Raw genomic sequence first — 27,168 nt, forward strand, 5'->3', positions numbered from 1 at the left:
CCGAGCATTGATTGAGCATTGACTTTCATCCACCCCATCTCTGAAGTAAACAAGAAATCTGTAGTCAGCCTACAGACACTTTCAAGGGACAAACTTGCATGCCAAACAGGAACAGGAACTTGGAGTTAATTTGATGCATTTAAGTCAGCCTCTGACCAATATTTAGCATCACATTACTTTCTTATTGAGAAAATGAGGGCCAGGCAAAGGTTCATGCCATGAAACAATCATAAGCAATCATCATTACATGTACTTACCATTCTCTTTCTCTTTCTCTTTCTTTGTGCTTCATCTGTGTCAAGTGGAATGACTCCATAAATTATCTGATCTTAATTCAAGCAACACTAGTGATTTTATCCATTTGGTAATAGAAATATTGTATGTGAGCAGAACTTCAGCACCAGAGTTTTATAATGAAACTTCAGCTGTGTGGTTGCCCATGAGAAATCTCCCTATTCATACATGCAGAACTAAGGCCACAGTATCACATTCTTCTATTTATTTATTGTTCAAAGTGATATTTTCCGGAAAAGCTAGCATTTTCTTTGATCTTCCTTGGGAAGCAATGCACACAATCACAGACTAGACAGACAGACTGGCAGATCATTCCCCGTCTTTTGAAATCCTCTCTGACACACAGCTTAGAAATATGCAAGAGGAAACAATTCAAACATTTTGAGGGGGCTTTGAAGGAAGCAGCTCTCCAGGATATCTAACAGGAGATGTGTGTGCTTTCAGCCTAATTCACTTTCATCACTTTGGCTACAGCTAAATTTGAATGGCTCTCTCGCCTTATCAAGAAAGGAAAAGAAGACCAACGGACTGTCACTCTCTATATAAAAAGAGATACTAACTTGTCAAATGCAAGATCAGGTAAGATCTCCCTGATGAGCTTAATGCATCAGAGTTAGAAAGACATTCACCCAAGCACTCATTTTGGTGTTTTCCACAGAGCAAAGGCAAAGGTTTCCTTTTGCTGTCTTGTTTTATGGCAGCATCTGACATATGGCGCTGGTGTTGCTCAATTACACATTTCTCTTCCACCTCACTTAGCTTTTTTCATTTCTTTGCCATCTGTAGGCTTTTAGCTCAAATTATGCTTTATTCATCTTCCCACAATCTCTTGTATTATTAATATTTATCTTGAGGGCTTGGAGGGGAATAAAGGGGTGGTGGTGGAAGGAGTGTTTATTCTATTATTTGCAAGGCACGGATATTTAAACAGTACAAATCCAAGATATAGCCGTGGCTTGCTGCTGATGGCAGATTGGCTGCCGTCATAACCCTACTGAAAAAAGTTACTTGAGTTTTGCAGCAGTTTCATTCAGTTGTCAGGCTGGCAAATTCAATTATACATTCAAATTATGACACTAAATTGGTATATTTTTTAAATAAATGGAGCACACATTAAGGAACAAACCCCGAAGAACTTGATACCAGGCATCCAAAGAGTGATTTGGTAAAGGGTATACTAATTAGAAGGGATGCGGGTGGCACTGTGGGTAAAAGCCTCAGCGCCTAGGGCTTGCTGATCGAAAGGTCGGCGGTTCGAATCCCCGCGGCGGGGTGCGCTCCCGTTGCTCGGTCCCAGCGCCTGCCAACCTAGCAGTTCGAAAGCACCCCCGGGTGCAAGTAGATAAATAGGGACCGCTTACTGGCGGGAAGGTAAACGGCGTTTCCGTGTGCTGCGCTGGCTCGCCAGATGCAGCTTGTCACGCTGGCCACGTGACCCGGAAGTGTCTCCGGACAGCGCTGGCCCCCGGCCTATAGAGTGAGATGGGCGCACAACCCTAGAGTCTGTCAAGACTGGCCCGTACGGGCAGGGGTACCTTTACCTTTTATACTAATTAGAACTGAATGCACACAAGCATATATTTCCTTTTCACATGATCAGTGTTATTGCAGTGAAATAGCACATTGCCTGGCTTGTCAGTATCTAAGGAAGAACATGAGAAAATCCTTGTCCACAGAATTTCAATCTGGTAGTTAATGACCTGCTTCTGGCTTACAGCTTATCTAAACCACCATGGTCTTGATAACAGAAGGAACTAGACATCTGAACATATGTTCCTCACATTACAATATATAATACTTGCCCTTTTGAATCCGCACTGCTTTCATATTCCTTGACAATCTAACTGCCTTTAAGTTCTACATAAGTTAATTAAAACCTAAAATATCGGTATAAATCTGGTGAATCATTGGGTTGCTAACAGTGGCTCTAGAAGGGCAGCAAATGGGATAAAGGATTCACTTCAGCTTCACCTCTTCAACCCAACAGGCAAATTCTCAACATTAAAAGTTTGCCAATTGATGGGCCTACTGAAGTGCATATAAAACTGGGAACAAGGGAGAGTTAAATGATTTGATCAAGATGACAAGATCATTTGGCAAAAGATGCTGTCATTCATAAGGCCATGTCTGGGTCTGCATTCTTCTTTCTAGATGATGTAGTTGCATCCCTACAGGCAGCTACTTGGACAGGAAGGATATCTGACTCCATCTTTAAATCACCACATTTAATTCATATTTTTCATTTTTATATCCTGCCCTTTTTGAAAGAAAAACTGAAGTTGGCTAACATGATATAGTAAAATTGGTTTCAGCTGGCCGACAGAGTGTGTCTCACCCTCCCTGGCAGTGAAATGGTGCTGGCTGATGATGGACCCTGGAAGGAGACAGGCTGTGACTGGCTCCTTTTTCATATTTTTTACACAATTAATTTTCTTCTGAAAGCCTTAGAGCACTATAGAAATGCAGGTGGGGTTTTTTTTAAAATGAAGATATGGGCTAGTTCTTTGGAGAGCCATCTGAATCTGAAGATGTGAAAAAATTATTTAAGCATTACAACGCAAAACTTTACAGTTGGTTCCATATAAGGCAAGACTTTGAGCAGTGCTGGAATGTGTGTGTGTGTTTTAGGGAAGATTTGTAAATCTTAGTTTCTCTCCGTTTGTCATTTTTTTTCAAACTTAAATTTAGCCCTCCAAATTTTCAGATCAGCTTGTCATTTTTTTTAAAAAAAATCCTCATTAAATTACCAGCATTTTAATGTGAATTTCTCCTAATATAAACATGCTTGCATACAATTTTGCCTAATATACATATTTTTGCAAAGCAATTCCCCATAAAATAATATATTTTTGTGTTATTTTAACTACTATACACACTTTTATGGACACTTTACTCCAGTATATGCATTTTTGAAAACATTGCTTGACTGGAGAACTGCACTGCAAAATTCAGACAAGTGTGAATGTTGAAGAATGGTTGTGTTTTAATTCCCCTGCTGTTTTGAAAGTGAGAATTATTTAGGTTTCTATTTAAATGTATATTGAATTTCTTCCTCATCCCTAGTGTGTATATACTTTCTCTCTTAATGTTATTTATTATTTATTTGATTAATATCCCACCCCTTATCATATGATCCCAGGGCAGTATAAAGCATTAAGAACATTCTATGGAGCATAATAATGAAAACATAACAGACAGACTAATAATAGACAACATAATAATAAAATAATCATAATAGCAGTCCCCCCAACATTTAACAGGCCATAATGGCTGAGGGCCTTGGTAAAGAAGAATGTTTTTGCTTGGTGCCTAAAGACATCAAATGAAGGTGCCAGATGAGCCTCTCTGGAGAGAACATTCCACAGATGGGGAGCCACCATAGAGAAGGCCTATTCTCATTTTGCTACCCTCCGAACTACTCTGAGTAAGGACATTGAAAAGGGCCTTGAATGACAAGTGAAGGGTTCAGGTTGGTTTGTATGGAGAAAGGTGGTCTTTAAGGCATTGAGGTCCTGAGCTTTATAGGTCAACACCAACACTTTGAATTAGGCCCAGAATGTTAATGGCAGCCAGTGCAGTTGGGCCAGGATTGGTTTTCTATGCTCAAATCATTTTGTTCTGGTGAGCAGTCTGGCCAGCTGAAGTTTCCAAACCATCTTCAGAGGCAGCCACATGCATAATGCATTGAATAAACCCAACCTAGATGTTACCAGAGTGTAGGCCACAGAAGTTACACTATCCCTGTCCAGATAGGGGCATAGTTGGGCCACCAACCGAAGCTGACAAAAGACACCCTGAGCCACCGAGGCCACCTGGGCCTCAAGTGACAGTAATGGATCCAAGGCAGTGTAACACCCTCAAGAGCAGGCAGTCTCCCATCCATCCAGTCTAGAGAACCACCCTCTAACAGTGTAACTGGCTGGGAATTACTTAGGTTATCAGAATGTAGGGATGGTTTCTTTAGGAGCAGTCTTATTACTGCCACCTTAAAACAGCCAGGAATGACCCCCTCTTGTAAAGAGGCATTGACCACCTCCCTGGCCCTGACAGCTTTCTCTTCCCTGCTGGATTTTATGAGTCAAGGAGGGGCAAGGGTCCAAGCATCTTGTCCACACCTCCGTGTCTCATCAGCTGAAATCCATCCAACAAAACAGAATTAGACAGTGCTCTGGACAGCTCTCAAGATTCAACTGCTATAGCAACAGTGTCAAGGTCCCATGTATGCAAGCAATTTTATCCTCAAAATGCTTAGCAAACAAGTCACAGCAAACTTCTGTCTGTTCTACCACCTCTTTCAGGCCAATATGCAAAAGGCCCTGCTACCCGATAAAGTTGTGCAGGATGGCATACTGAGGATGCAATGGTGGTAGCAAAGTATGCCTTCTTTGCTGCTTTCACTGCCAATAAGTATGCTTGAAAATGCACACTCACCAGTGTTTCACTATAGTCATTTGGAGTTTTTCTCCACTTACATTCCAGCAGTCTTCCACCTTGCTCTTTTGCCCTATGTGAGTATAACACAGAGCCAAATTTAAGGGATTAAGTGTCAAGGGATTAAAATTTGCTCAATGTAGGAAAAGGAAAATCTCTTGCCAGAAAAACACATTAAAAAGTCTTGATTTAGAACCTTACACTAGCTTCACGGCTGATATGTCTAGCTTGGTTACAATCACTTGTTCCAGAGGTTTGCAAACTTTGTGCTAGTGAGCATGTCTAAATCAAGAGCCAGTTGCACAAGCCACTCTAAGACTAATGAAGAGGAAATAAAGATGGGCAGCTGAAGTGAGAAAAAAAGATGCGATGAAAAATAGCAAGTTGGTTCAATTGCTTCCAGCCTATCAATCAATGTTACAAGCAAAGGTCAAACAGTTTGTGCTCTCCCCTCTCAAGAAGCTGCCCACACATTTTTCTTATTTATTACATTCCAGCAGCTTCTTACCCAGGTAATAACACAAATGAGAGGACAATAATAAAAGAAGTAGTACAAGACACTTGGAAACGTAAAATACCAGATTGCAAAGTTTTGGGAACTTCAGGGATGCACACTGAAAATTCGACATGTAGAAAGAAAGATCTTGGATTTATTCCAGTTTAATACACTAGTTGCAGAAGAAGGTGGATTTGACTTGGTGTGTGAGGACAGAAAATGGACTAAAATAGCTACCAAGAAGGGGTTTGTTCCTGGCAAAGCTGTGGGCTCACGTATTTGTGCTCATTATTAGCACATTCTTTACCCATACAACTTATTTCAGACTGGAGCTAGTCTGCTGGCGCCAGACATTTGTTCCAAATTGATGTGTTTAGTGGATGATGCACTGGAAAAGTGTCTTCAGAAGCCAGATATCACCAGCAGCACAAAGGACAAGGAATATAAACCCCATTATATTCATCAAAGACAAGCCTTTTCAGCTGCCTGAAACTTGTTCACCTGCTCATTGAGCAAAACGCATGAGAGCAGAGGCTACTAATATTAAAACTGATTTGGAGGACGCTACAGAAACAAAAAGGGGATGTGGGTGGCGCTGTGGTCTAAACCACAGCGCTTAGGGCTTGCCAATCAGAAGGTCGGCGGTTCGAATCTCCGCGACAGGGTGAGCTCCCGTTGCTCGGTCCCTGCTCCTGCCAAGCTAGCAGTTTGAAAGCACATCAAAGTGCAAGTAGATAAATAGGTACCGCTCTGGCGGGAAGATAAACGGCATTTCCGTGCGCTGCTCTGGTTCACCAGAAGCTGCTTAGTCATGTTGGCCACATGACCCAGAAGCTATTCGCCAGTTCCCTTGGCCAATAAAGCGAGATGAGCGCCACAACCCCAGAGTCAGTCACGACTGGACCTAATGGTCGGGGTCCCTTTACCCTTTACCTTTTAACGATATAAAGGGCTGAAATCAAGTATCTTCACAACTGGGCATAATTTTTTCCTCATTGGTCTCTAGGAGAAGATAAGTGAACAAGCTTGGGTCAAATGGACTCTAAACAACTTGTTGAGAGCTAATGGTAGTCATGTACAAAATTCCAAAATTATTTCAAAATACAAACTTTAACTGTAGATAAATTGTTTTCACTGCCCAAATCATGCCAGCAGATGATTTTCATGACTGGCTCAGGAAAGTTGACGACATATGACTTTGAAGAGGAAAACAGAACCTGATTTCAAATACCAAGAGGAAGTGGGAAACAGTGCTTGCTTCAGAAGGATTTAGAGAGCAGGGAAAACTGCTGCCTAATATTATTTTCTCTCAGAATGTAGGATATTCTGAGGTGGACTCTGAATATAGAATTCACCCCAGTGTTCTTATCCTTACATGTTCTTTCACTGGAAAAAGATAGGGAAAGGATAGGAAATCAGAGATAGAATAGAAATAGCTGAAGGTTCTATGCCTACATAGTGCAGCCTCAAATTCTGGAAAATTGCAAAAACAAATAAATAAAAAATATTCACAGAGTACAGCTAAGGGTGTTATACAGGGTTAAACAATACAGCACTCAAAAGACAATCTGCAAATTATATATTAGGAAGGGGGTGGGGAGTGTAAATGTTGACGGGACAGGTGGAAGGCTGACAATGCATGCTGCCTGCTGTCATCTCATCAGAGTCCTTGACTCTCCCAGTTTAAAAGCAAGGGCCTCCCAGTAGTCACTCAGGCATCGCTGCTTCCTGCTTCAGAGACTCCATCTCCTGGAAATAGCCTGTCAGGTCCCATCTGTTTTTTCTTTTGTGAAGTTGCCAGCCTCCTGAGAATGGGTCCTCTATTCCCATCTCCTCGCTGATGCTGGAAAACCAAAGGGGAATAACCCCTCCAATCTGCCAGAAATTGGTTTTCTGATATCAAGGACTTTGCCTCAGGGAGCTGCAATCTACAGTACTTAGATGAAAATTAGATTTGTAAGTACAGCGCTTTCCTTTGTTGTCTGCTTGCAAAAACCTCCGTGTTTGCCTGCTTCTTGCTGCGTAGGTTGAAAGAGCTTAAAGTGAAATAAGCCATTAATAAGCAAAATTCAGAAAATAAATATGTATTATGACAGCTGGTGTGGTTTGAAGAAAAGAAGATAAGTAAACTTTCTCAACACCTCCACCCTTCCTCAACTCAAATGAAAACTTTTGTTTAGGCCTCGAGGACTGAATAATTCTTAGGCACCACAATTAGTTGCTATTTTACTTGTCAGAACCTTGGAGACTATTAAACATGTGCCCCATTAGATATGGCATAGTCATTAATCACACAAAGCATTCCTTCTGATTGGTTTATCAATCAAGCAACTATGTCTTTACCCCAAGTTTAATACATTTATCCAATGGCATAAACCTGCACTGTGCTTTAAAAATAGAGGAGTAGAACTTTAATTTGTTGATTCAAGCTTGCAGTTGCCTAGGCCTCTCTTTTGGTCCAGTTATGTTGGCTGACTGTCCTTGGCTTCCTCCAGCCACTTCCTGCTGGGCTCTTATACTGTTTCAGCATGGCACAATTCCTAGACTCTTGATTTATTATCAGGTGAGTAACAGGATTTATCGCAGAATAAAAAAATGGCAAATTCTAAGGATAGCGCTAGTGGATCATCCCAAATCCCATCTAGTCCAGCATCCTCTTCTCACAATGGCCAATCAGATAGCTCTGGGAAGCCACAAGTGGAGATGAGGGAGCAGTGGAATCATAGGACTTTAGGATAATTATATTTTTATGATTACCAGTGTATCTTGTGGTTTTATGTCTATACATCTTTTAGTTGTATGGAATGGATTTCTAAATCCATATACTATATTTTTTATGGTGGGGGGTGCCTCTTTATAAGACTTCCACTGACTGGGAAGCAGGATGAACATTTTTGAAATCCAGGGATGCCTCTGGTTGTGGATGGGATCTGTTCTGGAGCTCCAGTCGAATCCTGAGGTTTTTGCAACCGGAGGTGCCTGTTCTGTGCATGCACGTGGGACGGTAGAGCGTTTCTGCGCATGTGCACGGCACAGTAGAGCGCTTCTGCACATGCACACGCCATGAAATCCAGAAAAATACTTCCGCGTTTGCTGCATGCGTATCCTGAAGGATACATAACCAGAGGTGCTCGTAAGTAGAGGTACCACTGGAAACTAAGAGAATGATAGACAGGAGTTTGACTAGAGCAGTGTTTCCCAACCTTGGGCCTCCAGCTGTTTTTGGACTACAACTCCCATCATCCCTAGCTAGCAAGACCAGTGGTCAGGGATGATGGGAATTGTAGTTCAAAAACAGCTGGAGGCCCAAGGTTGGGAAACACTGGACTAGAGGGAAATGAGAATACATGCAAAACATTTCAGCAACGTTGTTAAATCTTGGAATGGTAACAGAGTAGCCAACCACTGTGAGCTTCATATTGATGAGATAGCTCTTAAATGTTAAATCAATCCATCCTTCAGAAATAAGCTTGGGTACTTCCAGGTTTTTTTAATACAGTGGTACCTTGGTTTGCATACGTCTTGGTTTGCATACTTTTTGGATTACAAACACGTCAAACCCGGAAGTGCATGTCCCAGTTTGCAATCTTTTTTTGGATTACAACCTTTTTGGATGACGAAAAACATTTTTTTGGAGGCCCCATTGGTGAAAGCGCGCCTTGGGTTGCAACCTGTTTTGGTTTACAAACGGACATCCGGAACGGATTATGGTTGTAAACCAAGATATCACTGTGCTTCAGTGGTAAGTTCTTCATCATTTAGGCTGAACTGTAGAAGTATTATGGACAACCTCATCACAGCATTTTTAAAGAAAGTAAACATCAAAACAACACTAATGTTTTAATGAAAACAATAGTCCTCTTCAACAATTTATATCCAGGTTATTTCCATGGCATGGAAAGAGATAGCATGGCTGCACACTCTTCCCCAATCCCAACCTTTTCACTCTAGTTGAACTCAGTTTGTGTTGAGAGTAAATATGTATGTGGATTGGGCTGCTAAATATATTTGTCTGAAAGCAAGACCTACTGAAATCAGTACAACTTCCAAATAAGATGCTTAAGAGTGGATTTTACATATTGCGTGGAGTAATAGTAGTAAAAGTAATATACAATCAATTAAGAACCAGAAAATTTAGACAACCTACAGTACAAAATTCCTAAAATTCTCATCCAGTTTATCAAATGCATTTATCACATTTCTCTAATGTAAAAATGATAAAAGCGATGTGTGACATATCACTGACCAAAACTGACTCCGTATAGCTAGCTGCAATCCTGTACACAGACTGCTTAAATCCCAAAGTGAGTGGGAATTAAGCAGCCTGCCATGGCGCAGGATTGCAGCCTGATTATCTAGTGAAATAAACTGTTATTACTACATTTGGAACATCTCAGGTGAAATAACATTTACCAAAGAATATTTCAGAAAGTGAAAATCCAGACACAAAAGTTATTTATTGAGATTTTAAGACAAAGTTGTTGAGCTTTTTTGCTGTTGTTGAAAAATCTCAAAAAAAATAATGAAGTTGTTGAGCTATTCTTGTGGAGTTTGGGACTGCTGACATGGCTTGCCACGCAGATGCAATTCCGAACAGCCAAATCCCAGGCATATGGCAACCCTACCAAAGAATGAAGCCTCCAAAATAATCTGCACCGGCTGCCTTTAGAGTCAGAGTATTGGGAAAAGACTGACCCCTGGATGTATCTGAAATATCAGATCCATACCCTTAAAGGAAGGCAGCTGTGGGATGTTGACAGAAGCACAGAAAGTGCATGATAAATATTCACACAACCCATTAAAATGACATAAGCAATTAGAATGGTTTCTGATATGGTTGCATTCCATTGCAGATCAGCTGCTGGAGCTGCGACTGAAGTAGCTTTTCTTTCCTTATCTGTTGTTAAATGTAATACATGTGAAGCAGTAGAGCAGATCAAGTCTTATACAATCATTTATATTTTAAAAGTAAAAGGAACCATTTGGAGAACTGCCACAACAGCCCTGAGTAAAATTCCATTTTATATCTTCAGTGCTGTGCTATTTAAATTAATGCAAGGGGCACTGGTTTCCTTCAGAGCTCAAGGACATCACAGCCAGTCTGAAGTGCTTGTACAATTTGAATTAACTAATTCAGATCATCTCACCTCCAGAAGGATAAAATAAAACAGGGGTAAAAATACTAAGGAGGGCACTAAAATAACATAGGGATTAAAGGCTGTCCATCTGGAAAAAAGAAAGTCCAAGGAGACTAGATGCACAAACCCAAGTTCTGCATAGTTTTGATGGGCACATGTTCAGAATATGTTTCCTCCCATGCTAGTCTACCTTCACAATAGGAAACCTTCATTACGCATGGACAGCATTTCCTGACTCACAGAAGAGAGCTAGGCTGACTCCGGAGTCTGAAACTATTGCATCATAGCACAGGAAAGAAGAAACCTTTGTCCCAAAGGTTTGACACAGAGGCAGGCCTAGAAAGCTTTTGGCACACTTCATAAGATGCAAGCTACCAGCCACGTGGTGGTCCACCAGGAGTTCAATAAAACTCATGCTTCTGCTGCCTGCTTTTGGGTTTGTTGGGTCACAAATCGTACATGCCTCTTAAGGACTCTTAATGTGTTGGATACAGGTTTAGTTACTCAGTGAAATCAGTGGGACTCAATGAAAACAGTTGGTCATTCCTAACTTATGCCCCATTCATTTCAATGCATCTGCCCCAAACATGACTAAGTCTGGATCCAACCTATTGTTATAAACGTACTGGGAAAACACAGGGGACATATATACACTGTAGCTAAGCTATCGCCTGCTGAACGCTAAAGTCACTACAAAGCCCTGGTGAGAGGGAGCCAGGGCCTGCCCTGACCAGCATGGATGGAAGTAGCCAATCTATCCCTGAGCTGTTGCCCAAAATTTAAACTTTAGGAGGCTTCCAGAACAAAAAGGTTTCTGCCTGAGCACTCTTTCTCCCATGTTGCACTGCAGAGGGGTTGTCCAGGTTGAAACTCCAAGGGCCAGAAGCTTCTATGAGGGAAGACTTGAAGACACCAGGAGAAACACTTCAACACTTGGAACACTTGGAAAACCTCAGTGATGCAGCATCAACCAACCTGTTTAGCTTAAGTTTGTGAATGGAAGCTGCAGGTTTCTTTGTGCTCTCCACCCGAGGAGAGTGTGTGTGTGCCTTTAAGCTGGACAGAGTAGAACTATTGTCTACCTGCCGACCCCAGCCAAATGAGCTTTGCAACAGTTTTCTCTAGTGTGGCTTTTAACTAGCTGTGTACCAAGTTCATGTCCTCAAGAATATAGACCCAAACTGTAAGAAATTTTGAAGGTTACTTCCAAAATGCTGCCCAAGCTGTTTGCTATCATGTCTGTTGTCTACATCACTGAACAAGACTGCAAATAGGTCAGTTTTTTTGTTTGCTCTGCCTGATGTAGTACATTTAAAGTATTTCTGACATTGTCCATTAATTGTCTTGTAAGGTCAAAACTACATTGATCTTTCACTGTGGCATGATTAATTAATGTATTCAAGTACCTTGCTAAAGAAGCTGTGAATATTTAGGTATCTTAGCAAGTTAAATACAACTTTCTAAATATATGATTTTCCCTCCATTTGGTTTAGGTATCACAATCATTTTAGACATTTCCCAGGAAGGTGGAAGAGCACTTGAGGTAAGTACTTCATTAAAGGCACTGGGCGGGGAAATTAATAACGTCTTTATGGAGTTATTTAAAATTCAGCTTATAATACATCTGCTTATAATACATGGGATGAGTCCAGAGCACTATTCCTGGTCTAGTTAGGTAAAGCTTAGACCTCCATGCAGCTCTGTCCAAGCAAAATGTCTACCAAGGCAGTCCATATAATATAATTTTTGTTTCTGCTGCTTGGGGAAATAAACATACTGAGGGAGGGGAGAGATCAGGCCTGTGCACCAGTTTCTCCACTACTGAACTAGAGGATAAAGAGTATTGTTTCTCAGTTCTGCTAGCAAACTGCAGCATTTCATGGCTAACACCTTACATGTGGACATTTTAGTGACACTTTACTCCATTCTTATCCTGCCAATATCCTATAATGCCTTTAATATTTGTGTGATACAGCTGAGTCTTTGAGGGACTCTCCTCTTCATTTAGGCTTGAAAAACATACAGGCTTCCCAAACTGAGCAACAGTGCTGTTGTTTTCTCTCTTTTGCTCTCAGAGCTCCTGGCCTCTTGCTTCCAGAAGTATTTCATGGGTCCTGGTTTTCTGTCAGAGGTCCTGATCTTCTTTTGTGTCCAGAATATGATCCAGATCAAGCTCTTTCTCTGGCACTTCTTCTGCTTGGAAACTGAGTTTTATAAGCATCTTACATCCCTCTGTTTGATTCTTCCTAGCCATACCTTTGAAACTCCAGTGGGAGCACTTACAGTGTACCTTGGCTTTTTGAAAGTGCTTTTGGTTTATGGCTTATGTTTCCTCAAAGGAAGATCCTGGTCTATTTTTTATTCCTACACTCCACGACAGACTGATGTTCACACTTCCAATTCTCACTGTCCTCCTGGCTCTGCTCCATGCCTAGGGTATAACTAGTGAGAACAAGCCTTTCATCTTGTTCACATTTATTGACTGCTGGCTTACACGTGACTCCTCTTTTGCTTTTAATGTAACTGCATAAACTATTGTTTGGATTTTCAGCAATTAATCACCAGAGTAGAATATAACTGTTGCACACAGTTATATTGATTTTAATCATGCTAGATTTGAACTGGTGGCCTAGATAAAAAAAATATTTCACGTGGTCATTTTTATGTCATGGAGATATTTATGCCACCATTTTCCTTCTCATATATTAAGGTGCTCTGCTAAACAGTTTTTAATGTTTTCACTTGCAACAATATTCTAAATGGAACACACACATCCACCACATAATAAAGTATGATTCTTTATTATGGTCCCCTCCTTCCCATCTGTTCACCACTAGCTCAGAGAAGTGAAAAGAAATATCACCTTCATTTGAGAGAGAGAATAGTCAAATATTACTGCTACCTGATACCATCACACCAACCTAAATCTTGTCTTGAAGTTTGCAGCTAAAGCAATTGAGCTGGTAAAATTAAAATGGCTGCAGATAGGCTGGCCATATACAAAAGGGACATAGAGCTCTACTACCTTTAATTAATCTATAAAAGACAGAACTCAGGCAGGTGCAGTCTGTCTTACAGAGGAAGTGAAAAAATGCTTCTCCTGAAATTCTCTTCTACATAAAGCTTTCACTTCCTTTATTTGCATCTGATACCCCTAGTCATAGCAAACATGGTGAAAGTGTGACTCTTTCCCAAATTCTGTTCTGCTGTTATTTAATTTCAACCAATTCTGGGTCTCTGGAGGGACTTACAACGAAGGACTGATGCAAAGCCAAACATGATGTAACCAGTGCTTTTTTCCTAGAGGGACACAGGGGTACGCATACCCCTAAACATTTTGTGAATGTAAGTTTGGCCTCATTAAGGAGCAGTATTTCAAAATGAGAGTACCCCTAAACATTTTTTTAAGAAAAAAAGCACTGGATGCAACATTCATAAATAAAGCAATATACTGTCTTGATCATATATGCATGTCTGGATTCTACATAAATGCCACAATAAAACATGCATTAGATGACTTAAAGTTCTCTCTTCCAGAATAATGCCACGTACTCTCTTTTATTAGGTTCTCTAACAGTTCCATAAGTTTACTTTTGCAGCTTAGTCCAGCTGTTCACAAAGAGGAAACCTTATTCTTCACTCTCTGCTGCTCCAAAGCAGGCTTCTTAAAACAAGCTCTGTAAAGGAAAAGGGCCTGCTCCTGTGGGCTTTACAGTAAGGAGGTGACCAACTGTTCCTTATCTAAACACCAGCTCCTAACTGCATGGCAAATGAAATCATATTTGTTTCTCCCTGTGGCCCAAGGAGACCCAGATGGTGAAAAGCAGGGTATAATTCTAAAAAGAAAAAGAAAAAAGGTAGCTGCTCTACACTTCAGCTTCCTATTGAGCATGTGCAGAAATATAATCTTGCCATACTTCTTAAAGCAACATGTACACAAATGTGCTACAAAAACAGCTAACTTAAACATATGCATTCTGCAAGAAGGTGCCTGCTCCAGGTTGATGACTCTGTAGCTCTTCTACCAGCCAATCCACTTCCACACTAGACACCCTCTGATTAAGGGATACTTCACATTCCACATGGCAGAAAATAGGTGTTTCTTCTGGATCAACTGAATGTTATGTAGCAACAAGCCCAAGCCAATCCTGGGTTTTCTGACATGTTGTAACCCACTGTGGTTGAAAAACTGCATTTGTTGAATGCATACATTACCAGTGCCACCTTAAAAATGCCCTGTGTGAAACCACCCTCAAATTGAAGCTCAGCCCTCATAAATGTTTGATATATGAAATGTGAGGGAAACTATTTTAAGACATTTGAAAAAAGCCACCTGGGATTGCGAGCATAAACAACTGAATGTCCAGTGGTGTGAAAGCACATCAGGGACAATCCACATAGCAATCCTCTTAAATAGGTCCTGCCAAACATAAGATGCTTGTTGTGTGGATTGGTCCTACTGGGTTGCCATGACAACAGCAGTGGGTACATCCATTTGGCAAAGACATTTACATACAACACAGTACGCCCCGCCCCTGCACATGCTGTTCATGCCACATGGAAGGATTTCTCAGCACCAGCCAAATGGCTGTGGCAATATAGAGCAGTTCTTACAGGACATCTTTCAATGATCACAAAACAAATGTGTGTGTATGTGTGTGTATGATGGTGATGGTGGTATAATGAGGATGACACAAAGTTTCTGAGCCACATGTAAAAAAAATTACTGTTAACTCCCTTGAGCATAGCTTGACTATGTTATCTATCTATATCTATCATCTATCTATCTATCTATCTATCTATCATCTATCTATCTATCTATCTATCTATCTATCTATCTATCTATCTATCATCTATCTATCTATCTATCTATCTATCTATCTATCTATCTATCATCTATCATCTATCTACCTACCTATCTATCATCTATCATCTATCATCTATCATCTATCATCTATCATCTATCTATAATGGGTGCCATTATGTTACTTAATTACATCAGTTATTTAACATTAAAGCTGCAATACCATATGCTTGGTATTCATAGTAATAGGGAGAAAGCTGCACCAGTACTTCTTTTAATAAATTCTATATGTGCAACCAGTTCTTTTTCCTGCCCTCTAGGCTCTATCATATATATATATATATATATATATATATATGGAGAATCTTAGACATAAAAAATTTAAAAGGTCAATTTTATGATGAAGCGGACAGACCTGGATATTCTAAATGGCACCCTAGACTAAAGCAGCTAATTGCTTTTTTCACAGCACAACTCTCTTAAGTGCTCACAATGCAAATGGGTTCATATGGGGGGGGGATCCAAATGCATCTATCTTCTCTTTCCAAGCCTGCTGGGACTTATTTGAGATGAGTGATGCTACATAGAAATAGAAATCACCTGGAGCCTGTTAAAATTATAATCCAGGAAAGGGGGGGGGGGAGGAAACCCCACAATTATGACAGTTTTAATCCATCTGCCTCTGTGCATCCACTCCAGTTCCAATCAGCTGCTATGGTCACAGGTGCATTATTCTGCGACAGGAGATGAAAAATTCCTTACTGAACAAACATTCCAAATAGCAAGATACCACAGCATCTCAGCTTGCTTATCTCTACAGCTTTAGAGGCATTTATTTGTCAGTAAACAAAATAAATTAAGGTCATATATTGCCTTGTAGCACATCTCTAGTTCTGCATTGTGTAGGGAACTTGCTGAATGATATCTAGGTTTGCTTCCAGGAGCCAATTTTGCATTATGCATCACATTTTAAATAAAGGTAATGCAACAATGCAAGCCTGCAGTTTGTTAATTAACTTCTGGGGAAAGCATTAGTTCACAGTGAATAGCACAACACATCAATATACAAGCAGCATATTTCCCTGCCTGAAAAAGTGATTTTACCATTGCTAATATAGCAATTTGCATTTTTTAAACACACACACACGCACACATTAATTTCACCTTACTTTACATTTCAAGTTTTGATTTGCCAAAGTGAGATATGTCATTTACTGTTATGTGGTAAAAATTATACAGATTGTAAATAAAATATTTAAATTGTGCCTACATGTACTTGCCATATTGAATAGTAGTAACTGATGGAAACTGATAAAACTGCCTGATAATGAAAGCAGGGACAATTTATTTATTTTATTTATTAAACTTTACTAGTTACCTTTTTTTTTTAACCAAAGTAATTCAAAGCGACTTAGAACAATAAACAAACAGACAAATCATTCTTCACAAATACAAAGGCTGGAGTCTCCATAATGATGTTATGTGAAATTGGACTGTAAATACCTTCAGACCAAACCAGACACTTTGCAGGGGGCAGAATGGAAAAGAACTTTGGGAATGGATTTTGCTCAGAAAAAACACACACCAGGAGATAAATGGTTAAGCATCACCTCTACCTGCTGGTCTATACATCTCTCACACACATGGAGGTAATGAGTTTTGATTTTGACTTTCCTCTTCCCTCCTTGTCCTCTTTCCCTTGTGTGTCATAGATTATAAGATTGTGAGCCTGTAGGCAGGGAATGTCTTGTTTTTGATTATACATAAGCCACTCTGGGAGCCTTTTGGCTAAAGAGCACGACATAAATGCTCCAAATAAGTAAGTAAGTAAGTAAGTAAGTAAGTAAGTAAGTAAGTATAATGCTTCTTAAACCAGTGGCTCCCAACCTGTGTGGCCTGTGGATCTGTGGGGGGCTGTGGAGTCATCCCAAAGGGGTCCACGAATAATGCTCCTCCAGCCAGTGCTTGATTGGTTTCTTCCTCTACCCTCTTCTTTGTCCCAGCAGTATCTCCAGGACTGCTGCCTTATCAATGAGGAGCTTTCGAATGCACAGAACTGCTGCTCATTGGCTTTGGCCTGTACCTTCCCCACTTCCCTTTTCCTGTACTCAGTGTGAGGTGTACTTAGAAGAACCTGACAGCTCAGTACTGGAAAACCCTTTTTTTGTGTGGAGTGTGATTTAATGAGGGCCATATCCACTGAAGACACTTAGAGCAGAAAGGATCTGGAATTGCCAGCTTTCTTCAGGGCTGCAGTCCTATGTACACTTACTCCAGGAGTGAACTCCACTAGCAAAGTAAAACTTACCTGTAAGTAAACAGTCATAGGCCTGGGATGTAAAACCACTCCATGCTTTCTAATTCCAATTTATTTTTTCTGTGTGCCTGTATCTCATAATATTACTATTGTAATATTTTTTCTATTGTGACAGATACTCGAGAATAATGCATCTCAAATAAATTGCTAGCATCATCTGCTAATGTCTAATAGATTAACTCTTACTGATTTATTAGATCAAATAGATCAAAGTACTACTGCTTGCTTAATTGGTGCAATTTGCATACAGTTATTCCACTTGTGATGAATTTGCAGCATTGGACTTTCCAGGGATTCATAATGTTGGTTTTGCGTGATTTGCCGCAGCACATCTTTTGATCCCTGGTAGTGATTCCTAAATAAGAGTATTTTCCTGCTTATGTTTGCAGAACTTGGTAATTAATCCAGTGCATGTGTAACTGCATTTACTTAGTGCAACATCATTCATCCTGGTATTCCCCTTTCTGCCCTGCTATTTGTTGTTGCTCACTCTAGAAGACTGATTTCTCTCGTCCATCTTCTACTGTCATGTCATGCTGGATACATTAGCTTCCTCATTAAGATGAAAAAGTTGCTCCGTATTGTGTCCTTTTGGTTAAACACAGCTTGTCACATGGTAGTAGTTCAATGCATGCCAGCAATGCCTTTGGTTTCAATAAGCATGGTTCAAACCTTTGATAGAGCTGCTTCTTAGCCCAAGTAGGAATTACAAAACTTTTGAAAGGGTGATTTCTCCGACTTTATAACCTGACTTCAAAAGTTCTCTTAAATCATCATAAGATACAGCTAAAAGTTGAAATTGCTTCTAACCTGCCCCCAAAGGAAAACTCATCTTAATCCACTCCTACACCTGTTCTTATTATGCAACCACAAAGGACATTGAGATCAAATGTGGACTTTTGTTCTCAAGCATTCTGAACCTGGTGGTGGACCTTTTGATTAGCAAAGTGCCCAGGAAAAAACAGAACTTAAGTTGCAACTTTGTACTTCCGTGATTTTGATGGGTATAGTTTCACTAATCCTGGTAACTTCCTTCTAGAACTGCAGTATATGGCTTGAATAGACTAAAGTGCTGCTTTTCGGGTTACATTTATAGACACTGGATGACACCTGCATTCACTGTTTTACAGATAATGGAGCAAACTCTGTGCCTTTAAAATGTCATGTCAGATTCAGTCTCAGGATTTATTTCATTTTGTCATGATGAAAACATAGGAATAATTGTGTTAAGCCAAAACACTTTTTCTTGTGAGAATAATTAATGTGCTATCACAGACAACTGGGAAAGACAGCTATGCCCAGCTTTTCAGGAAATGATTATTCAAGGAAATCTGAAACATGAATTTTAAGAAAGCGAAAAGATTGGCAAAGAAGAATGGGAGTGGGAAATCTAAGATGCACTAAGCTTGTAGGATCATAGGCTCTTGTAGCATTTAGGATTTATACTACCCAACAGCAAGTCTGGCATCTTGGTTTTAAATAAGAGAAAAACATTCACATTGTGATGGTTCAGTATAACAAATACTGTATGTATGCATTTCAGACTAGCATGATTCTAAAAATTCTGGAATAAGGGAAAAGAGATGGAATGATGTTGCCTCTTGATTTAGGGCAGCTCTATATCAAATATAAACACTCCAACTAAAAAGAACATTGATTCCTGAAAACTGAAGTTTGTAAACCTTTGGAGTCACTGAACTTTAGCTGGCTGATCTGTGATTTGTTACCACTTAGGTCCACTGCCAGCTTCTTTCTAATGGACATTAGGCTGTTTATCTTCTGAAAAACAGGGTAGTCTAACCAGCTAATACTGAAAATATCAATTGGCTTTTAAGCTGTTCCACCCATATTTAAAAACAAAAAACAAAATACCATCCTGTTTGAATCTTCAGAAGACTATGTTCTTTCCTGAAGCAGGCATGGAGAGTGCAGTTTATTAATCTTTGACGGACCACAAGCTATTGCATATATTGACAAGTGCTTTGTATGTAGGAGCATTTAATGCTGTTAACCGACTCAAAGTCAAACAAAGACATTGAAAAAAACGAACAGTGAAACATCTATTATATGTATTGTTAGAAGGACATTGAATTGGCATTTGTAACCTGGGTCATACAATGTATAAAGCACGGGTGACTAACCAGTGAACTGAGGGCAACATGTAGCCCTTGACCTAATTTCACGCAGGAAGATGGGAAGCTTGGAGAGTGGAGGAGGGAAGTAAAGAGGGGAAATGGGAAATCTGAAATAGATGAAGGAAAAAGTAAAAGCCCTCTGGATGTGATGAGTCGGACCTCTGGGAAGAACATTCCCCTGCCCCCATCATGCCAGGTAGGAAGAAGTGGGAGAGCAAGTGACAGAGTGAGAGAGAATGGGGTGGTAGTAAGAGACCGAAAAGAGGGGGTCCCTACCCACTTTTGGTTCCACTTCCTGCTGGCATGCAGCCCCCCCCCACCTTGAAGCATCCAGTGGAAATGATAAAAACAGAGAATAAACCCCAAAGATGCTAAACAATAATGCCCTTTTAAAATTAATGCCTCCAGTAGCATACAGCCCCAAACAAATTACCTCCAAGGGAATGTGGCTTTTGGCAAGAAAAAAAATGTTTCCCCACACTGGTATAGAAGATCCAAATATGCCCCTTCAATTAGGAATTCACTGAATGGCTTTGAGCAGGTTCCATGGCTTAGAATATGGGGTGGTTCTCCCCCAAAGTTGGCACAAATTGCTTGTTTCCTCCCAATCCAGTTTTTGTATGTGAAGAACCTTGACAGTTTTCTGTCAATGGCATAACCTAATGAAAGGATATTACAAAAGTACCAGAAAAATGATTACTTATGAGTGCTCAGAAGGGTTAAATTGTTGATCTGTACTGGACAATATTTATTATGTCTGTCAATCATTTCCTCTTGTCTTTTTATGCCCTTCAGTCTTAAAAAAATCATTATTAAAATTTTACCTACAGCTTACTTAACTGATTTGTTCTCTCATCACATATACGCTACTTTCCTGGATTAAAAAAAAATCAATTCAGCACTACCAGGAATATTGTTAAAAGATGCTTACATTCCACTATAATACACACACTGGCACATCTCCTCTTCTGAAAACATATGGCATTATGTGCATAAAGATCACTCTGGAGATTTACTGTAATTATGTCATGATGTGCTTATTGTTATGGATTCGACAGCCTTTCCTCCATTTCTACCTTCTTTGTTTGAGGACAGCTGCTCACTTCAAGCTGCCTGCCGCTGCCTCTTTCTAGCAGCAGAGGCAGAATGAAGGAATGCCTGCGTGAGAAGGCGCAGTGAGTGACATGAGAAGAGGCAGACTCCAATTCTACAGTACAGACCAGATGAAAATCTAGTAACTAGCTGATGATAATTCACTGAAGCCTGCAGAACATTAAAAAAAAAAAAACTTTTAAAGACAGGTCCTATAACAAAAACGACGAAGGTTCTCATAGATGTTAGTCAAACTTACCCCTTTTGTAGAAATGAGACATGACCCTCATGCAAAGCCAGCAGCAATCCCATGAATTTACTGCCATCCTGCCATAACATTCAGGTGCTGCATTGATCAGCAACACACTGTGAGTTTATTCTCACCACCACCCATTGCAGTCATGGGTGTACCGCAACTCATGGTACTGTTTTATCGTTACATGGTTTCATGTGATGATTGCTCCTAGGTGCCAGAGCAAATTGCACCGTGGATCTCCCCCCCCCCCTTCAGCAGCATATTCTGGTGACTGTAAGGTACAGCTCTCTCTGTTATTAATTAAATAATTAATATTTATATCCTGCCTCCCACCCCCAAAGGGCCTCAAGGTGGCCCTGGATGTAGATTAGGCTGAAAGAGTGACTTGCCTAAGGTCACCAGTGACTTCGTTGCAGTGTGGGTATTTCATCTTGGTCTCTCTGGTCTTTGTCTAGCGCTCTAATCACTACATTCAGAAATGGCTAACCTGTTACAGCAGAGGGGCAAGACTAGCTTCCTGGCAGCAATGGAACTGCCACTTCCTGTGAGAGGGTTGAGGAAGCAGGAAGGGTGATGGGATGCAGTGCAGGATTGTTTCTGCTGTTGTGCCCATAGTGTCCCGACTTCTTCACCTAGTAAGCTGCAGAAACTCTCATATTATAAAATGCCATGTGATCTTTGGATGAAGGGAGGAATAGAGATTTAATAATAACCCTGATTCTGGGAAGCTAGTGTTGCAGTACCGCCCCCCCCAGGCTATCCACTTCTGACTGCACCACTAAGTTATTATTTTTCTTACTTATCAGAGAGAGAGAAATCAAAATCATGCCCAAAGGGCGCGACATACTCTATGCCCCATAAAGTTTGCATCCCAAGTAGTGCAAGTGGAAGGAAGATCATGCAAGGAGACTTTCTCATCCACTCCTGCCTTTAGCTATATGTATCCTCTGACAAAGCTCTCTGGACATTTGGGGGGACTCTCTTGAAAAGGGGAGACTGCTGAAGAAGAGGCAAGTTCTGCCTGTGCAAGGTATTTCTGTACTATTTGGGGCAATTTCCTTTTCCCTCAGCCGCTTTCCTACCTAATCCTCCTGTATTGACCCCCCTGGGATTCTGCCCCCCCCCCCAGGAACTGGATTGGGAAAGAGAGAATAAAAAAGTATGAGCTTCCTTGCCCCTATGCTACTTTTACTATCACACTAGCCCTGTGAAGCAGGTAGGGTTGAGAGACAGTGAAATGGCCCCAAGTTATCTAGTGAACTTCATGGCTGAGTTAGGATTTGAACCCAGGTCCAACACCCTATCTTTTATGTACACATATCTACAAAGGAGTGGCCCAAATTATTTGGTAAGAAGCCAAAAGGGAAAGTAAAGACTGTGCATCTTTTGTGGTTAATACTTCCACAAGGTATTTCATTATGTTAGAGGCTCCAACTTTGCAATTCTTATTCCCACTTATACTGCAGTCCTGAAACCACATAGTCAGGAGCTGATTATTTACTCTCACCATTACCAAAACTACTTATTGTGGAATGCCTTTGGGACTGCTCCATAGTAAGTGGTTTTATAATTGCATCTTAAACTTCCACAATTTTTAATCCATTAGCTGCTATCCACAGAATCTGCACTTGGGCTTAATAAAGGCATCTCTCAGAGAAAGTAATATGAGAACCATAATTATTTTTGCTCTCTACCATTCACTCTACCCCCAAACCTGCCTCTATATAATACATGCAGCATTTTCATTCATAAACACGCACAGCAAGGGAGAGCTTTGCACATTACACCGGAAGTATGCAAAATTGATATCCTAGTGATTTGTGCACCCACATTTGGAGACATTCATAGTAATGAGTGGATGGGGAACTAGCACATCTCAGTAAGTGTGATTTCACTATTCATATATTTTCCAAGAAGCACAAAAAGCAGGTGCGCTTGCATTATTATTATTATTATTATTATTATTATTATTATTATACTTTTCTTGAACTGTGTAAAGATGCCAGGTTCCATCTCTGGTTGCTGGAGGTAATGGGAAGTACATGGGAAGCACAACTAAGTGAAGTGAAGCCCTCACTGAGTTTCTATAGGTGGGTGCAAGGCACCATTCTGTACTTTCCCAAGGGCCCTTGCAATATAAATGCCCTCCTTCCTAATACAGCCAATCCATCATCATGAAAGTCATTTGGCAAGTGCATTATAGTAATGATGAACTGCAAGATAAAATGATAACAGTCCAGGATTAGTCTCCCTGAGCCCAAGGCATGGAATTCATTGCGAAGCTGACAAAAGTGTTGAATTATTCCATATAGTTTCTATCAAACCCAATTTAAAATAAAAATTCTTTGTAAAAGATCAAGGGCAGGTTTTGTATATGAAATTCCCTTTAAAAAGGAAGGGCTTGTGGTGACTAGGTAAATCAGACCTGATAAACAATACATTAATGCGGCTAGGTAAAAAAGAAGCTTCTTTTTCAGTACTTCCACCCCTAATGAGGTGTTCCTTAATATTACTGTGAAGCAGACTCTCAGGAATATACCATGCTCTGAGGCAATGTCACAGCAGCCTAAAGCTGGCCACTTCTTTGCTAATAAGACATGACGGTGTTATTACATTATCAGTGGGGGGTGGCTCAAACCCTTCTACTAATTTCACTTGTTCGTGACTTAAGGACTAGTGTTTCTATGGCACCTATCTATATCAGTTAGAATCAATAGTTCTGCTTTTTTAAAAAAATAATAATAAAAGAATTGTATTGACCTAGCTAAGAGCTCCATCTTAATCAAATAAGGTTCTTTTTCTCCACCATGCCCAGTGAGCCCAAACTTGATTACAAAAGATCTTGGTTCATTTAACATGACAAATTATTGCCAGTCTGTTGATTCACAGAAAGCCTTGGTGGGTTCTCTTCAATACATTGTAAGAAAATTCTTCAAGATGAACGTTCACTTGTAAGCTGCAGATATGTAACATGTACATGTTCCTTATAAAAGCTGGCATGAAAGCCACTCATTTCAGCAGGATGTGAGCCAAGGATATATAGATAGCACCTGCTGTTTGAAAACCTCTTGCAGTGTTTGATTGACAGAAGTATAATGAAAATTTCTTCTAGCGAAAGAGAAATCTACAATTGTCACACCCACCCTGCCCCCACTCTCACCATCTGGATGCTAGAGGTCTTTGGCTGTTCTGAGAAGGGTTAACAGAAAGTAACCATACTGACATCCATCATAAACTTGATTTTAAGTGGTTCAGGCACTGGAGCTGAAGTTCTGACAAATCTGACTCTTTTCTCATTTGCATACAGCAAAATATTCAGAGCAAAAGACACAATGCAATGAAATGGGAGCAATACCTAGTCAAACAGGGTTTCAAAAACCAAACCAAACCTAGGCACTGTTCATAACTAAAGAGCATGCCCTTCATGGCTGGGACGCTAAGAGGGAAGGAAGCAAGTTTGTCTTCCAGCCAGCCATATGTGGCTGTCTTCACTTCTACTTTAGTGCCTAATCCCAACCAGAGATTGGAGTAAAGGTCCCAAAGTTAGGGACTAATAAATCTGAGCCTTGGAACTTCTTGTTTAGACCTGAGAAAAAAGAATAGGATAGCTCTCATTTTACTGGCAAGCTGCATTTGACTTCAGGTCACATTTCTTCCTCTTTCCCCACTGGCTCTACAAAACCGAATTGGCTCCTTAGTTTGTGGGGAAAATTGTGCTCTTGCTTAAAACTGCAGCCATAGCTTTTTGTTCTGATCTGAGCCAGTGCTCAGTAGTGCCAGCAGTGCTCAAAGTCCTAGAATCAAAGAGCTGGAAGGGACCTAGATCTAAATAGGACCCCACCAATACAAGGAAACACTGACCACTCCACCATTTAGCCTATAACGAATTGATCCAGATGACAATGCCCATAACATCTGCCACAATCAGTAAACAGCTGTTTGTTAAAGTACATTCAGTGTCGCACTGCTTGCCCTGTTTTATTTGGCTGATCTGTCTTGCTGATCTTAGAGCTGCATAACCTGCATTTTAAAAACTACTTGATTTGAAACTAGGATTCTTAGAAATCACTAGGTCTTCTAGAAATTTCTCTGCATGTGTGAACATAAGGCAATGATTCTGAACTGAGAATCTGTGTCCTTCTGAAGATATTACTTGGCTCCACTGCAGTCTGCCTTTGGGCCTGGTCATGATGCTGGTTAATGCCTCACAGGGCTACAATTCCCAGCACCTTTAAGATGCCACGCTTCCCAGAATTAGTGGGGTGAAGTCATGTAATTTGAATGTGCCATAAATGCACCTTAAATGCATAGTGTGGGTACGTTTGAGTCACTTTTCAGGAGGAGAAGTATAAAAGGTGGTGAAAAAGTGTATCTTCAGCACATAACCTATGCAATCCACACTGTTGCAACACTTGCATTCAACCAACACCATCCCAATGGTTGACCTCTTTGCAGCTCCAATCAGCTGCTGCTTTTTGTTTGAAAACAGTCCTTCTAGTTATGGTAATGTCATCACAATAAGATTTTGCTTGGTGGTAATATTCAAAGGCAAACAAAGGTAGTTCAGAATAAGGGCAAAAATGGCCCTGAGGTTGCAGATGCTTGATCCTTTTACAGTAACAATCTGAATTTTTGCAGGACTTTGGAGAAACATATTAGGCCCCCTTTGCACACCGAAACTACAAGGTCCCAAATACTCATCTCAGCCCTAAAATTAATTATGCTGTCCTGAAAGGCAAGCACTTACTGTAAAGCTCTAGAATAGCTAACTTGATTACGGGATTTGTTTTTTAAACAGAAAGGAAAGTTAGTAATGGTACCGTGATAATTCTTGCAGTGTATTACGTTAGTTTCAGTGCAAGCAAAGAGAAATTGTGGTCAATACATAGCATGTTATATAGGAAGGCACTCAGCAGGATCAATATGGAAATGGCCAGCCTTTATATAAATTATTGTAGTTGGTTGTATTTAAGTTGTTAGTGATGATGTATTTACAGTATATGAAGGAAGGACTTTTGCTCATTTTTTCTGTTATAGTACTGTTGAATTATGCTTAGTAGCAGATGTAGCTCATTTATTTACATTTGCATTTAGAGAAGAGGGAGCACCTGAAGGGCAGCTGATAAATAATTTTTCTTTGGTTCAATTAGTGCAACTTAGGACTGTTGTTTGCAAGTAGAATCATGGAACTGGAAGGGACCACAAGAGTCCAACCTCCTGCATTGCAGGAATCTTTCCCCCAATGTGGGGCTCAAACTCACAACCCTGAGATTAAAAGTCTCATGCTCTACTGACTGAATTATCTTTTGCTTATTTTATCCCCTGTAGGAAGTGTGTGTACACACTGGATGCCTAGTATGACAGAGACCTGTAGCACAAAAAGGGAGTCAGTGGAGTTCAGTACACAAGTTACACATAAGATCCATCTGTCACAGCTACGGGTGGATCAGGAATTTGGTTTGGTTTGCATTTTCATGTGACCCTACCTTGTTCATGCTCCCTGAAACAATACACGAACAGAAATGCAGCCATCCTTCAAAATTCACATTCTCTGAATTTTGTGATGAAGTTCTCAAACCAAACAATGTGTACAAAAATACACATATTAGGACAAGTTTTCCAACACAGTGCCCATGGGTGTCAGTGTGCCCAGGAGAACCTACTATGGCACCTGTGAAAGGTCTCAATAAATATCCTCTCCAAAATTCACACGAGTGCATGAGAGAATGTACGCTCATCCTGCTCAATTCCTATTTGCAGTGGCCCAGTGTTTCCTACATTAAACACGCACCTTTATAAACACCCACATTTCATTGGATGGCAGGACTGCACACCATGAACTGAACAGAGGTGGAAAGTGCTTTTCAACTGTGAGCAACAGTGGTGGCAGCTGATATAAGTGCCCTCCCCCCCCACTGGTGGTGGGATGGAGTTGATGAGGGGCATATCTGCTCCATTTTGTGGTCCTGTTTCCTTTTCTGCCCTTTTAGATCTGGCAGCCACTTTGTGTTACGCCATGTCTCCAAGGCAGCCATGTGGCAAACTAAAATCAAGGCAAGAACAATGAAAGAAACAATTGACAGATCCATCCATCCCTACACACAGCCACTGGGCCCTTTGCAGTTTTCATTCACCTTCATCCATTTAGTCTGGTAGAACTGAACGGTAAACTGGAAATAATTCCCATCAAAATGATATCCGTTTT

General features: G+C 40.4%; 1 protein-coding gene and 1 long non-coding RNA gene across 5 annotated transcripts in view; one reads left to right on the forward strand and one right to left on the reverse strand.

Moving 5' to 3' along the window:
• NKAIN2 (sodium/potassium transporting ATPase interacting 2) overlaps positions 1-27,168 on the reverse strand; it is a 432,667-nt gene that overhangs the window by 54,552 nt on the left and 350,947 nt on the right. The gene's annotated exons all lie outside the window — the stretch shown is intronic.
• LOC114594113 (uncharacterized) overlaps positions 1-27,168 on the forward strand; it is an 83,511-nt gene that overhangs the window by 53,995 nt on the left and 2,348 nt on the right. The window contains exon 3 of the long non-coding RNA XR_003705881.2: positions 11,853-11,902. This is a non-coding gene — a long non-coding RNA (uncharacterized LOC114594113). The remainder of the gene's footprint in view (positions 1-11,852; positions 11,903-27,168) is intronic.

The sequence above is a fragment of the Podarcis muralis genome, chromosome 3 (assembly GCF_964188315.1).
Source record: "Podarcis muralis chromosome 3, rPodMur119.hap1.1, whole genome shotgun sequence".
Lineage (NCBI taxonomy): Eukaryota > Metazoa > Chordata > Lepidosauria > Squamata > Lacertidae > Podarcis > Podarcis muralis.